The sequence below is a fragment of the Sturnus vulgaris genome, chromosome 3, assembly GCF_052056855.1.
Source record: "Sturnus vulgaris isolate bStuVul1 chromosome 3, bStuVul1.hap1, whole genome shotgun sequence".
In the NCBI taxonomy this organism is placed as follows: domain Eukaryota; kingdom Metazoa; phylum Chordata; class Aves; order Passeriformes; family Sturnidae; genus Sturnus; species Sturnus vulgaris.
This window is the reverse complement of record NC_142245.1, coordinates 59,555,693-59,567,783: the sequence shown is the minus strand read 5'-3', so window position 1 is coordinate 59,567,783 and position 12,091 is coordinate 59,555,693. Positions and strand designations below refer to the sequence as shown.

The window sequence follows — 12,091 nt, the reverse complement described above, 5'->3', positions numbered from 1 at the left end:
GCTAGGCTGTGCATTTACAGTTGCAAAATAAAAGCCAAGTCAAAAAGCTTGCTACCTTTTTTTTGCTTGTTATTTTCATCTCACTCTCCATTTATTATAATGAAGGTGATGATATCTGAATCCTATACAAAATAGGGCTGAAAAATCGCTGAACACCAAGACATGCCCTGGTACAACATGGCAGCTACTTATGGGCCTGACACTAAGTGCTCAGATAGTCGCACTGAACCTGGAGAGATTGTTTGAATGATGTTCTGCCTAGTCTTGGGGTCTTCATGGGATGTGAGATTTGCAGCTACTAGGGCACACACAGTAAATCATACACAATGCTATCCGTATTCAGGATGTATTGTTTTAGTGTACTGCAAATAGTCTGAGCACACACCCTGCTTGCTTACAAAGTGCCTGCTTGTCACTGAAGGTATCATAGGCCCACTACAGCAAGATTACTCCCATACAAGGCAGTGATGAACAGCTTTCATTTCAGTCATATCCCATTTTGTGTCTACTGTAGCAAGAGCTATTCCACTGCTCTGAATGATAAAACGACTACAGACACCACAGCAATTAAAGATTTATAGTAGTGTAAATAATTAACACTCCCCCTTTCCACTGAACATAAAAGTCATGCTTAGATGAATACCAAAACAGCAGTAAACTCATACCAGGCAGTTGAAACCAATTTATCTATGATACATCTCAGAAGTCTCACATCGTCTCTCAAAAGAGCATTTTCTGTTAGTCAGGCTATATTGGATACAAAGTTATATATTACATATTTACTTGATTTTGCAAAACAATGAAGAAGTCCCCTGTTTCAGAATTCCTTTATAAAACCGGTCTGTTTTGTGTTTAGACTCAGCATAGTTATGTGCTGAGCTCTTCACGTACTGGAGACTGTACCATCCTTTCATCTGGATACCAGCAGTCTTGTTGCCATCTGGAAACTTCATGATATGAGAGTTTTTCCCCTTTGCAATTTAAGTGCTACTCTATTAGGGACCACTATTTCTTTTTCCTCCCAATCATTTTTCCACCATAAAAGTCACAACCACGGGTTTTGAAAACTCTTGAGCAGTACTTAACACAAATACAGGCCTTAATTTAGAGGCATGCATTGTTATGTCCCTACTTTTGTCTCCCATTTCCTTTGTATCATAATGGCATGGCTTAAAATTTCTTTAGATCATAAAATGGGCTTTCAAAGAACTGTTCAAAAAGCAAAAACTGTTCCCAAATTAAAATGTTAAAGTGCAAAGATCAGCAATCAGAAGGCAAGAAGGCAAGAAAAAATGACAACATGGTAAATTTAATATAGATCCATCTCTTGTATGCATCATGGTAATGTCATTAGTTGCTTGGTCACCTGCTCCTTACAGTTTGTTTTTTTCTTTCAGTCTCTCCACATGACAAAGTTCTTCTGGTATGAATGAAATGCGCAAGAACAAAGGTTATTCTCTGCAATTTCTCTGCCTCAGTTGCTGCAGAAGCTGAAGCATGAACAGCAAAGTAGAATAAGTTGAAAATTTTTGTCTCCTAGGGAATTCCAGTGCTCTCTTTCAGGTGCTTCAAGTCACAATTAAAAGGAATAGCAAAACTTCCTGCAAGATGAAAATTATTATGAGGTTTTGTTCTGTAAAACCAAAGAGCCAGGTAATTGTTTCAGAAATGTGTTCAGAGCTTGCAAGTTTCTGGTTTCTTACTGGGCTGACTGTTACCAGATTGCCTAGTAGTCAAGAGGAAAGGTGACTTCGTGTCCCTGCATTTCTGTGTGGCCAGAGAAAAGGCCCTGTCCCCAGGGCTCTTTGGCCAGGAAACCATGAAGACATTGCTGACAAGTGGTCATGTGGAGGCAGTGCCTGCCCCAGGCTAGCACTTCTTTCACGGAAGGGTTTGGGTATTCTTGTACCTGGGCCATGATTTCTGTGCCAAAACCCATCTAATGAATAAGCCTTCAGGCTTTCCTTCTAAACCAGTTTCATTCCACAGTCATTTTTTACAGAGAGAGAAACATTATTTTTGTGACAGTGTGTTTGTAATATGTCTTTTTTTTCCTTTGTCTCCTTCTCTTTCCTTCTTTTCAGAGTGGTGCAATGTGACCCTTGGCTGCTGGCACCCACATGCCTGGCAGCTCCTGCAGGAGACTTTCGTGTACAGAATGGGTCTCCAAGTACACAGGGGTCATATTAATTTCTCTTGAAAGTTTCTTAAAGACATTTGATTCCTTTGACATGAATCTGGTTACTAATTAACAGAGATTCAAAGATTAGTGTTGCCGATTCCCCTCCTCCCACGGCCAGGCAGGGAGGGAGAGGAGGAAAGCCATTATGTGAGCTGCAGAGGGCACTGAGCCTGCTACTGCCAATGAAAAGACTCATTATTCATCAGGGTTTCAAGCTGAAATGTTAAACCCAGCTGTTTTTTGTGGCCAGTGTTGGTTCTCTGCATTGCATCATCGACACCTGCACAAGGTATAACATTGCCTTGCTATCACAATTTCACTTAGGCTTGCCAATGGTGAAGAAAAAACCTAGATTTTAATTTGCTGTAGCATGAATTTGCAGTGCTTTGCTGGTGGAAGGGATGGAAATTAAATGAGGGTTGAGGAGAAACTTTCCCTCTTTCATAGAATCATTAAGGTTGGAAAAGACCTCCAATATCATCGAGTCTGACCTTCAACCAAATTCCATCATTTCCACTAAACCATTCATATGTCAATGAATATGTTTCCTGAGAACGAAAAGAGGTGTACATAGAGAAGACACTGAGACACAGCAAAGATTTAGGTTCAGTGACTGTGTGTACATGCTGCATAGTTTCTTGTACTGGGGAAATATTTGCAATCTAAATGACACTTGTAGGGCAGACTGGGTATGGGTCGGTTCGACTTTTTTGAGCGTTCTGCTTTGAATAGAGACTCCCAGACAGCCTGTTGGTCAGTGGGCACAAGGAGTTCCCATTCCTAAATGCACACAATGCAAAACATGAAATGTCTGAAAAGACAGAAGACTTTTTCTTTTTAATTAGGGAATAAAAAAATGTTTAAAACCTCAACAACCACCAATGAAGCAAGCAGGTATACCTTTTCATTGCATTAAAAGCTCTCAGATTAGGCATATTCTCAATAATATCCTTCTGCAAATTATTTAAATATTCATATAATGAAGAAAAATTGCTGTAAGTATGTTTTAGTTATCTGCAGTAGTAGCTCAGGTATTTAAAAGTCTTGTTTTTCAGACAACCATTCACTGAATCTCTGCCTTGATGCACAGAAGATTATTCTAGTATTTCTGGAAAGCATTGCAAAAAGCATTATGAATGTACAGATTCATCCCAGAGGTTTCCCCTAGAGTCAGAGGATGAACCCTCAGACCATTCAGAAGCACAAAGTACCTAAGAGTTTTGCACTTTGGGTTTGTAGAGCGCATATGAAAAAGCTGCTGTGCCAAGGAGTCTGGGAAACCCACTCCAAGGTTTTGCAGAGACTCCCTGGATTCAGCTGGTGCTTTCTGCCAGCCTGCAGCACTCCCTGAATCAGCTCCGACCACACAGGGCCCCAGCAAAGAGCAGGAGTGAGTGCACAGCTGATTGCTTTTGACCTGCCAACTTACATCCACATCTCAGAAAGCTGATCTCCTGCTGTGTACTGCTGCTTCTTTATCCTGTTCTTGGGACAGCAAGGAAGCAGCTTTGAAAGGGCTGAAAACAGAACCTAGACTGGGACCAGGACCTTATTGTTCTTGTATACATGCTTCATCTCAGCCACCACATTCATTCCAAAACATAGGAAAAAAGATTGTTAAACAAAGGTATGTGATGCATAGGGGTATGATTTTCCCCAGAGTTTATAAATTCATTTGGTATTTATCTGAAGAAGGCAGGAAGGAGGAAGAACAAATTCTAATTTCAATTTTAATACATGTAGTGAATAAAAGAAACATATTGAAGGCCCAGAACACTTTAAAAATCTCATCTCTATCTGTCCATACAAAAAATGAATTTTTTTTACCTATGTAGTATTTTCCTATCAATTCCTAAATAGAATTAGGAGTATTAGACATTATCAAAGAAGTCTGTTGATGATTCTGAGGATAATCATGTATATTGAGGATATCTGAATAACTTGAATAACTTAGTTTCCACATTGTAGCTGCATATTTTATTAACTCAAGCCAAGCCCTGGATTTATTCTTGTACTTGACACAGTCAACAATACCTCTACGGTGGTCAAATTCACTTTCAGAGAAACCTAATTAGTTAAAAAAAAATACATTACTCTGTAGAGGTACTTTGGCTTCTCTTTGTCTGAAAGCTAGATAAAAAATATAAATTAAAGCAATAAGAAATTTAAATGAGATGGTAAGGACCTGAAATCCTTCCATATGAATTATGACAAACTATAGCACCAAGAATTCCCTCAAAAGAGCCAAACAGGTCGGCTTCGGAAGAGTTGCACAGAAGAATCCCAGCCACTCTGGCCAGTGAGTTAGCTTCATTGGCAGCCAAATTTAAATGGCTCTATGCAAAGGCAAGCAGCATGGAGAATAAACAGGAGGAATTAGAGACGTGCATGCCTGCAGGGCTAAGACTTACTGGCATCATGGAGATGTAGTGGGACAACCCCTCTGACTGGGCTGCTGGAATGGAGGGATACAGGCTCTTTAGAAATGATAGGAAAGGAAGATGAGGAGGCAGTGCTGTCCTCTATGTCAGTGACCATCTGGAGAGAACGGAGCTCCACCTGGGGAGGGATGAGGATCTGACTGAGAGTTTATGGGCCAGGATTAAAGGGAGGACAGGGACAGGTGACATGTAGGGGTCTGCTGTAGGTTACCTTACCAGGAAGAACAAGTGAATGCAGCCTTCTAGAGACAGACATTAGCAGCCTCACATTCACAAGCCCTGGTGCTCATGGGGGACTTCAATCACCCCAAAATCTGTTGTAGGGACAACACAACAGGGCATAAGCAGTCCAGGACCTCCTGCATTGATGATAACTTCCTTCTCCAAGTGTCAGAAGGACCAGCAAGGAGAGGTGCTATGCTGGATCTTGTACTCACCAACAGGAAGAGACTGGTGGGCAATGTGAACTTCAAGTGCAGCTGGGGCTGCAGTGACAATGAATTGGTGAGGTTCAAAATCCTTAGGATGGCAAGGATGTTGCACAGCAAGCTCCCTGACCTGGCCTTCAGGAGAGCAGACTTTTTCTTTGTGAAGCACTGGAACAGAATGCATAGAGAAGTTGTGAATGCCCCATTCCTAGAAGTGTCCATGGACAGGCTGGATGGCACTTTTAGAAACCCAGTTTAAGTGGAAGGTGTCCCTGCTCATGGCAAGGGGTTTGGAACTAGATGACCTTTAAAGTCATCTTTCAACCCAAAACATTATTTGATTCTATGATTTTATGATAAGTGCTGATGACAAGGACTGAGATATCATGCTGATTGGAGTAGATTTTAAATTGTCATCCATGAGTAGTTAAAGTCTCCACCATCAGTTTTATCTGGCTCAGTAACCAGAAAAACAGAACTGGCTAGCTTTTCCCCTAATGAAGGATAAGTATTTCATCCTGCAGGCAGCAACCATCCTCTTCCTTCACAATTATTCATTGTACATGTTAATTGGCTTATTAGCAGAAGAGTTATAGTCAAGCAGACTTCCTGAATTACCACTGTGTTATTTTACCCAGACTACTGCACGATAATTCAGAATTATTTCAAAGAACAGAAATAAGTTGCTCAAAGAGTTTATCACAGAGGCATACATGACTGACAGTCCCTTCCTGGATCACTTAATGCATTTTTGGTTTGAGAACACTTTGATCCCACAATCCCTTTTGGTTCTCAGTTAAGGACATGACATTGGTACATCTCTCCTGAGACTTATTTGCCCATCTCTTGTGCCTTCTTCATTGTCTTGGCAGTTTGAAAGTTTCGTCAGACATGAAGCAAGGAAATGCCCCTTCCTTTCCTTGTGATCAAATTATCATTCCTGTTCTACCTTCAGACTTGCTGTCTCTTTCCTGTTTCATATCACATCAGTGAGTCAGAATCTGGCTTTCTACTAAAAGCTGCCATTGTGTCCACAAAAGAACACTTCTCCATGCACCTCAGCATCCCCTTCTTTCTTGTCTTTCATTTCCAACTCTGTGCATGAGCTACCCCAAGCATGTTTCCTTTACTAAAATTAATTGCCATCACAATGTCTTTATCTTCTGGCAGGTATGAGGCATTGCTCAGGGTGAATTTCACCCAACTTCAATTCTTTGCATGTAGCAGTGATTATAGAAGAAAAGTAAGCACTGTCTCATCTTTACTACTGAGACCAAAGCAGAGATTTGCTATATTTGAGATGCAAGACAAACCTTTTATGTTCAAGCTGCTGCTGTTGGTGCTTGGAGCTGTACCAGTTGCACTGTTTCTAATTTGGAGAATAGCAAGCATAGGCGATTATTGGATGCAGCCACATGGTCTACATTTTCCCTCTGACACCTTTTCCTGCGTGACCCTAGCACCCTCCCAAGAGCCAGACTAAGATGCTTCCATTTGATAACACAGAAAAAAATCTTCCAATATTAGTAGCCTTCATATTTCTCTTACATGAAATAAAGACCATACCTTGAATTTGATACAAGAGCAGTTAGGTCATTAAATAACCTGGCAACATACCCCAAGGGTACAGAGGCACCTATATGGGGAAATTTTTATGTAAACATTTCATTCCAATAGTGAACAGCCAAAATTAGTCCTTTAATATGTACTTTGCATAAACATCAGATGATGCCCAGGCTTCTCTCCTATGTATTCTTTTTTCAAACACTCCTTGTCACCTATGTGTATTCATTGCCATGCAACATTATGTTGTATATCCACTAGACAGATTACCCGATTTTGCAAACTGAGCTTCACTGTAAACTAACACATATCTGATAAATTAAATTTGTAATAAAGCCATGTCCATTGCAGGTCACCTTGGCTTTTAAATGTTGATGAATGGGAACTTACTTCACAAATAGTTGGACTTTTTTTCATTGTTTTCCAGTGCCAAAACACTCAGAATAGCAGCTTTCATGCATCAAATGTATTATAGCATTGGGACAATCTAGCCTCCACTTTATTATTTTAATAATTTTTCGGCTTTGAATTTTTGGCAGTGTTCTATTCTCTGTAGTATGAGATTCTAGTAGGTTCTTATGATGAGAGGTCAAACTAAAAAAAATGGCCCTGCTGGTTCTGTCAACTAAATTCAAACATTACTGTGAAGCTTTATAACAATAATACCTTTCGTGCTACTATATTCTGTAAGCAATTCAAGTGGAATCCCTCTTCTGTGTGGTTTATTATAACTCAACCATAAAAATGTGCTTTGGGCTGAAAGTGGATTTATAAGATTTCTGCCCAGGAGCATACGCTTTGTAAAATTTAATTTAAATCAGCTTAGCTATTTTTTTTTCTTTAAAGACTGAAGAAAAAAAACCAAAAATAGATTGGTATATTTTTTTTCTTAGCAGAATAAAACCCTCACTTTTCTTTCTATAACAAGTAGTCATTTTTCTTGCCCTTCATGAATATACGTAATACCATCATCTGTGGGGAAGACATGGAGGACCATGAAAGAAACAGTCATTTTCCATTTTTTAAATGAAATATAGAGGCTGTCTGTGCCTCTATATTTCCTGCAGACTAGGGTTTTCTGAGGGCACAGGGAACAATATTAAAAGTGGTATTTTTATTTGAAAAAAAGAGGCTACTGCACTTAACTACAATTCACAACAGTCAAAGAGGAGTTTTATGAAATGGCAATGGGAAAAAAAAAAATCTCAATCAATACAGTATAACTCAGCTTACCTACCCACTATACTAGAGATTTGTGGACCCAACTTTTTTTTCTGCTCTGACAGACATATGCTGAATTTGAGGTGCATTTATCTGTTTGTTTGCTAGCTTTCACAGTTCGTTCTGGTTGATATTTAAACTCCTGCTGGAAGTATTGCTTATGAAGATCTGCAGCCCTGGGTACATTTCTCTTCAGATTCTGGCTACATAAAGACCACCTTGATAACCTGCCAGAGGTTATGTGAGCAGATCAGATTGAACAGAGCAGCTCATCAGACAGGGCTGTGCCATTTCATCTGAGTCAGCAGACAAACTGCTCAGCAACTCTAGGAGTTGGAAAATGTAACTGATTCTGCTCATGGAAACTAGGAAAAAAACCTGTCTGATCCATACAGATGGTCTAATTCGGGGGCCTTTTCAGTATTCCCTTCCCTTCCTTTCCCTTCCCTTCCCTCTCCATAAAAATGTTAATCCAAACAGAAAGCTGTCTACAATGAAAAGATCACTTAAAGCAAATTAATGAAATCCCCTGTTGGGGAAACATTCTTACCTTCACTTTTTTTAGTGCTTTAGCCCTTGATCAGCACCAGGGAAAATAAGATGAGCTATAATAAATCAGCTAAATAGCAGTACAGAGAGAAAACAAGTTGCATTTAATAGCAGCTTGGGAGTGAGGATAATAAAGAAATTATGTCAAAAGAACCTAATGAGTTTCATGAATACCAAGATAAGAATATCTGAAAAATCTATTTCAATACGTAAAAGTTATTTTAATATGTAATACATTGTTACACTCATCAACATGTATGCATATATTTACAAATACTCAGACATGCACATATAGATACATGTATATGAATAGTCTTGATGCTAACTTAATCTTAAATTAATCTCAGATTTTAATACTCCCAGGTGCTCAAGATGGTTAAGTATACTGTGTGAGGCTGACACACATCCCAGGATAGGAAGCAAGTAACCTGAAGCCATCTGGCTTCCTACAGTATGCTCACAGGCTGTGTTTGATGCAGGAGGCAGTGCAACAATTAACTGGTGAGCTGGAAAGAGCAAACCAAACAGTGGCTGGACAGTGAGCAGTCAGTGAATAGAAGACAGAGCTGCATGTCAGGATCCTGCAGCTCTACCATGTCAGATGATGGAGCTAAATCCACACACCCATCTTGAATTTATATAAGGAATTTCATAGTAGATGCATAGACAAGTTCATTCACAACTTGATTTATATCAGACAGATCAAAAGTTAACATGCCGTTCTGCCATGTGGTCCAGACTGCTTCATAAGGGCCGTTCATTCAGTCTATTCACATAGCTAATGTCTTTTTCTGAGTTCTCACATCTCAGTAGTTCTCACATCCCACATTAGAATCCTGCCAGGGACAGGTACTTCTTGTTCCCCTCATTTCTATTCATACAGCTTGTTCTCCTATAACCTGTGTTCATCTGAGATATGTTTCACCATTCTTCTTTAACATAGAAATAGAGACAGGTTCTTTTATCTTTGTAGCATTTCACAGACCGTCACACCTCTTCTCAGACTCTTCCTATCAATAGGAAAAGAGGCAATGGAAACATAATGAAATACAAGAAAATTCATTTGAACATTAGAAAAAACTTTTTTATTCTGGGTCTGGAACAGGTTGCCTAGAGAGGTTGTGGAGGCTGCTTTCCTGGAGATGTTCAAAACCCACCTGGACATCACCCTGAGCAAACCACTCTCACTGACTCTGCTTGAACAGTGGTTTTAGACTAGATGACCTCAAGAGGACACTTCCCACCTCAGTGATTCTGTGATACAGTGATCTTGAGGATGACCTCTCATGAATTACTGACTAGATGACTCTTCCTTTCAAAAATATGTATCTATCAGGTTATGGTACCTAGGAATTATATTTCCAAACTTGTTCTCACCTCTTGGAAATCACCTTACAAACTTGTGCAAATCTTTCCTCTTTAGGATTCCCCTGAAAACCCTTTGTTGCAATCTGTATAGCCTATAAAAGGAATTTGTCAAGAAGTAGAGAGTTGCTGTGTCTACTTGTTTCACCAACTTTACTTCTATGCCTTCTCCTCCCTTTATAATTCAGGCTGTAAAAGGCCTGTGAAAGAAACTATGCCTGGGTTTTTAATGCACCTACCATCACTGTTTATTGTACATAAATAGGACTGCTGGAAACTCACTAGGAACAAAAAATAAGTGGGCAATCCCAGAATAATCACAGTATGTTCCAGCTTGGGTCAAAATTAAAATAAAGGCCTTAACTACTATTTTCGGTGTTAAGGGATTATTTTGCTTTTACAAACACACAGAAACTGTAAAGCATCTGGAATCCAAAGGAATTCATTGTTTTCTTTGTTTCGTTTAAGTTTTACCAGTTCCATGGAATTCAGTCTGAACTTTACTGGTTACTATGGTGACTAACTGTAATAAATGAAGTGACAAAGATGCCTCAGACTTTATTTAGTGTGGAATAAGGAGCAGCTAGGAACAGAAACCTTTACTTTTCAGACAGGTCATTCAGTCAGCCACTTCCATAGCTGTTAATACACAGATGGGTTTTGAATCCTTTGCCTCCTGTATGAATAGGTCTGCTTCTCTCCTTATTTAATGGTGGTGTGCTGAGTGCAATGAGTTAGGCAGTCTCAATGCAGACGAAGTTCTGGAAATGTTCCTATCAAGTGGAGTGGTACTAGGTCCTAGACAGATGCATTTCCTCCAGCTTACCCCATGCACTGCAGCCTGAGCCTAATGCCTGAACACGAGTTGTTTTCCCATGTGTTTCTAGCTCTCACTGGCAGCAGAGATGATACTGTGTTCAATGTAACTAGAAATATACATCCTGCTGTCCTATCTCTTTGATTCAACGAGGGTAGGAGGGAAGACCTTAAGCACGACTGCAGTTGTGGGTGGCCAATTATCTAGCAGGACGTCTGGGAAAGATTTTTTTGCTGTTTGTATTCCCTTACCAACTGTGCAGAAAGCAATTAATACTTTGCCCCTCTTCTTTCATTTTTGATACCTGTATAAGCAGCAGAAGAATGCTGCAAGCAGCAGAAGAAATCCAGACTGACCTTTGTGATGAGAGTGGTCAACTCAGTCCTGAGGCAACAAATCCAGCAATGCTTGTCATTGTCTCATACTGATTACATTGAAACAAGGTAGCAGCTGGAACATTTACCTCAAAAACTACACTGTAGCAGCTTTTAAAGTACAAAATTAGTAGCTTGAGTAGAACAATAAAATGTGCTCTTAAGATTTTAAGAGAAGTGCAGAAGATTTTGCTCACTTTTGGCTAAATATAGGCATGACACCTGTGGTGTCGTGTAACATGAGGTTTTGCTATGTTTGATGGAATCAGCTTTAATGTAAATACACATATGTCTAAAATTCACTCTGTGTGTGGAAGTCTGACCCATATGTCACCAGAATTAACTTTCCTGCCTATGTTTGTCTCTTCCGTATTCCATACCCAAAGTCTACACTATGTTGTGGAACACTACACTGCTGAAGGATCATAGCATTGACTCAATCCTGCTTCCTGAACAGAAATAAAAGCCAAACCAACCACTTTCCTATTGCAATACACTCATATTCCTCAGAAACAGGTCCTTGACCAAAAGATAGAAATGCTCATTTCCTCCTGCCAACCCAACTTATTTTGGGAGTGGAGAGTTGCAACCTGGACAGATCAAAGTAGGAGAAGAACTGCATAGGCATAGGCAAAGTTCTGAGGTTTGCATACAGAGCAGAAGTCATATGAGTTTGAAATATAATATATGGCTTGCAAAATATGTAATTAATACTCAGAGATGTGGTTTGCAAAATAAAGGAGCTCAAGCTCCCTGTCAGCTTGGGTGACATAACCCAAGGCAGAGTTACAGGCAATAAGAAGCTCACCTGAATATACCTTGTGGCAGTCATGTGGCAGTGGCTTTATCTGCATTTCATGAACAGCCCAGACTTTTTCCTAGTAAACCTTTGGCATTGCTGGTTTACTATCCTGTTAAACCAGTATCTGACATTTCAGCTGGGAAGAAGAAACGCCCTCTTTGCTTTTGAGGAATTCAGTGTCCCCCTTGAGATGAGAATGACAGGTGACTGTGTCACACTCCTCTTCTACTCTCTTCCAGAGTGCAGTCCAGCTAGTGGTGTCCAATCACACACGGTTTTAAAACAATGCTTAAAGTCTGTGTATATTTAGCCATGGATCAGAGTTTTTGATTTTACCCAATGTCTAAAG

General features: G+C 39.8%; 1 long non-coding RNA gene across 2 annotated transcripts in view; it reads right to left on the bottom strand.

The window, feature by feature from the left end:
• Nucleotides 1–332: 332 nt before the first annotated feature.
• Nucleotides 333–12,091, bottom strand: part of LOC148224368 (uncharacterized) — a 32,530-nt gene continuing 20,771 nt past the window's right edge. For both annotated transcript variants that reach the window (XR_015802482.1, XR_015802483.1), the window contains 2 exons: nt 5,061–5,219; nt 333–1,601 (listed from right to left, as the gene is read on the bottom strand). This is a non-coding gene — a long non-coding RNA (uncharacterized LOC148224368). The remainder of the gene's footprint in view (nt 1,602–5,060; nt 5,220–12,091) is intronic.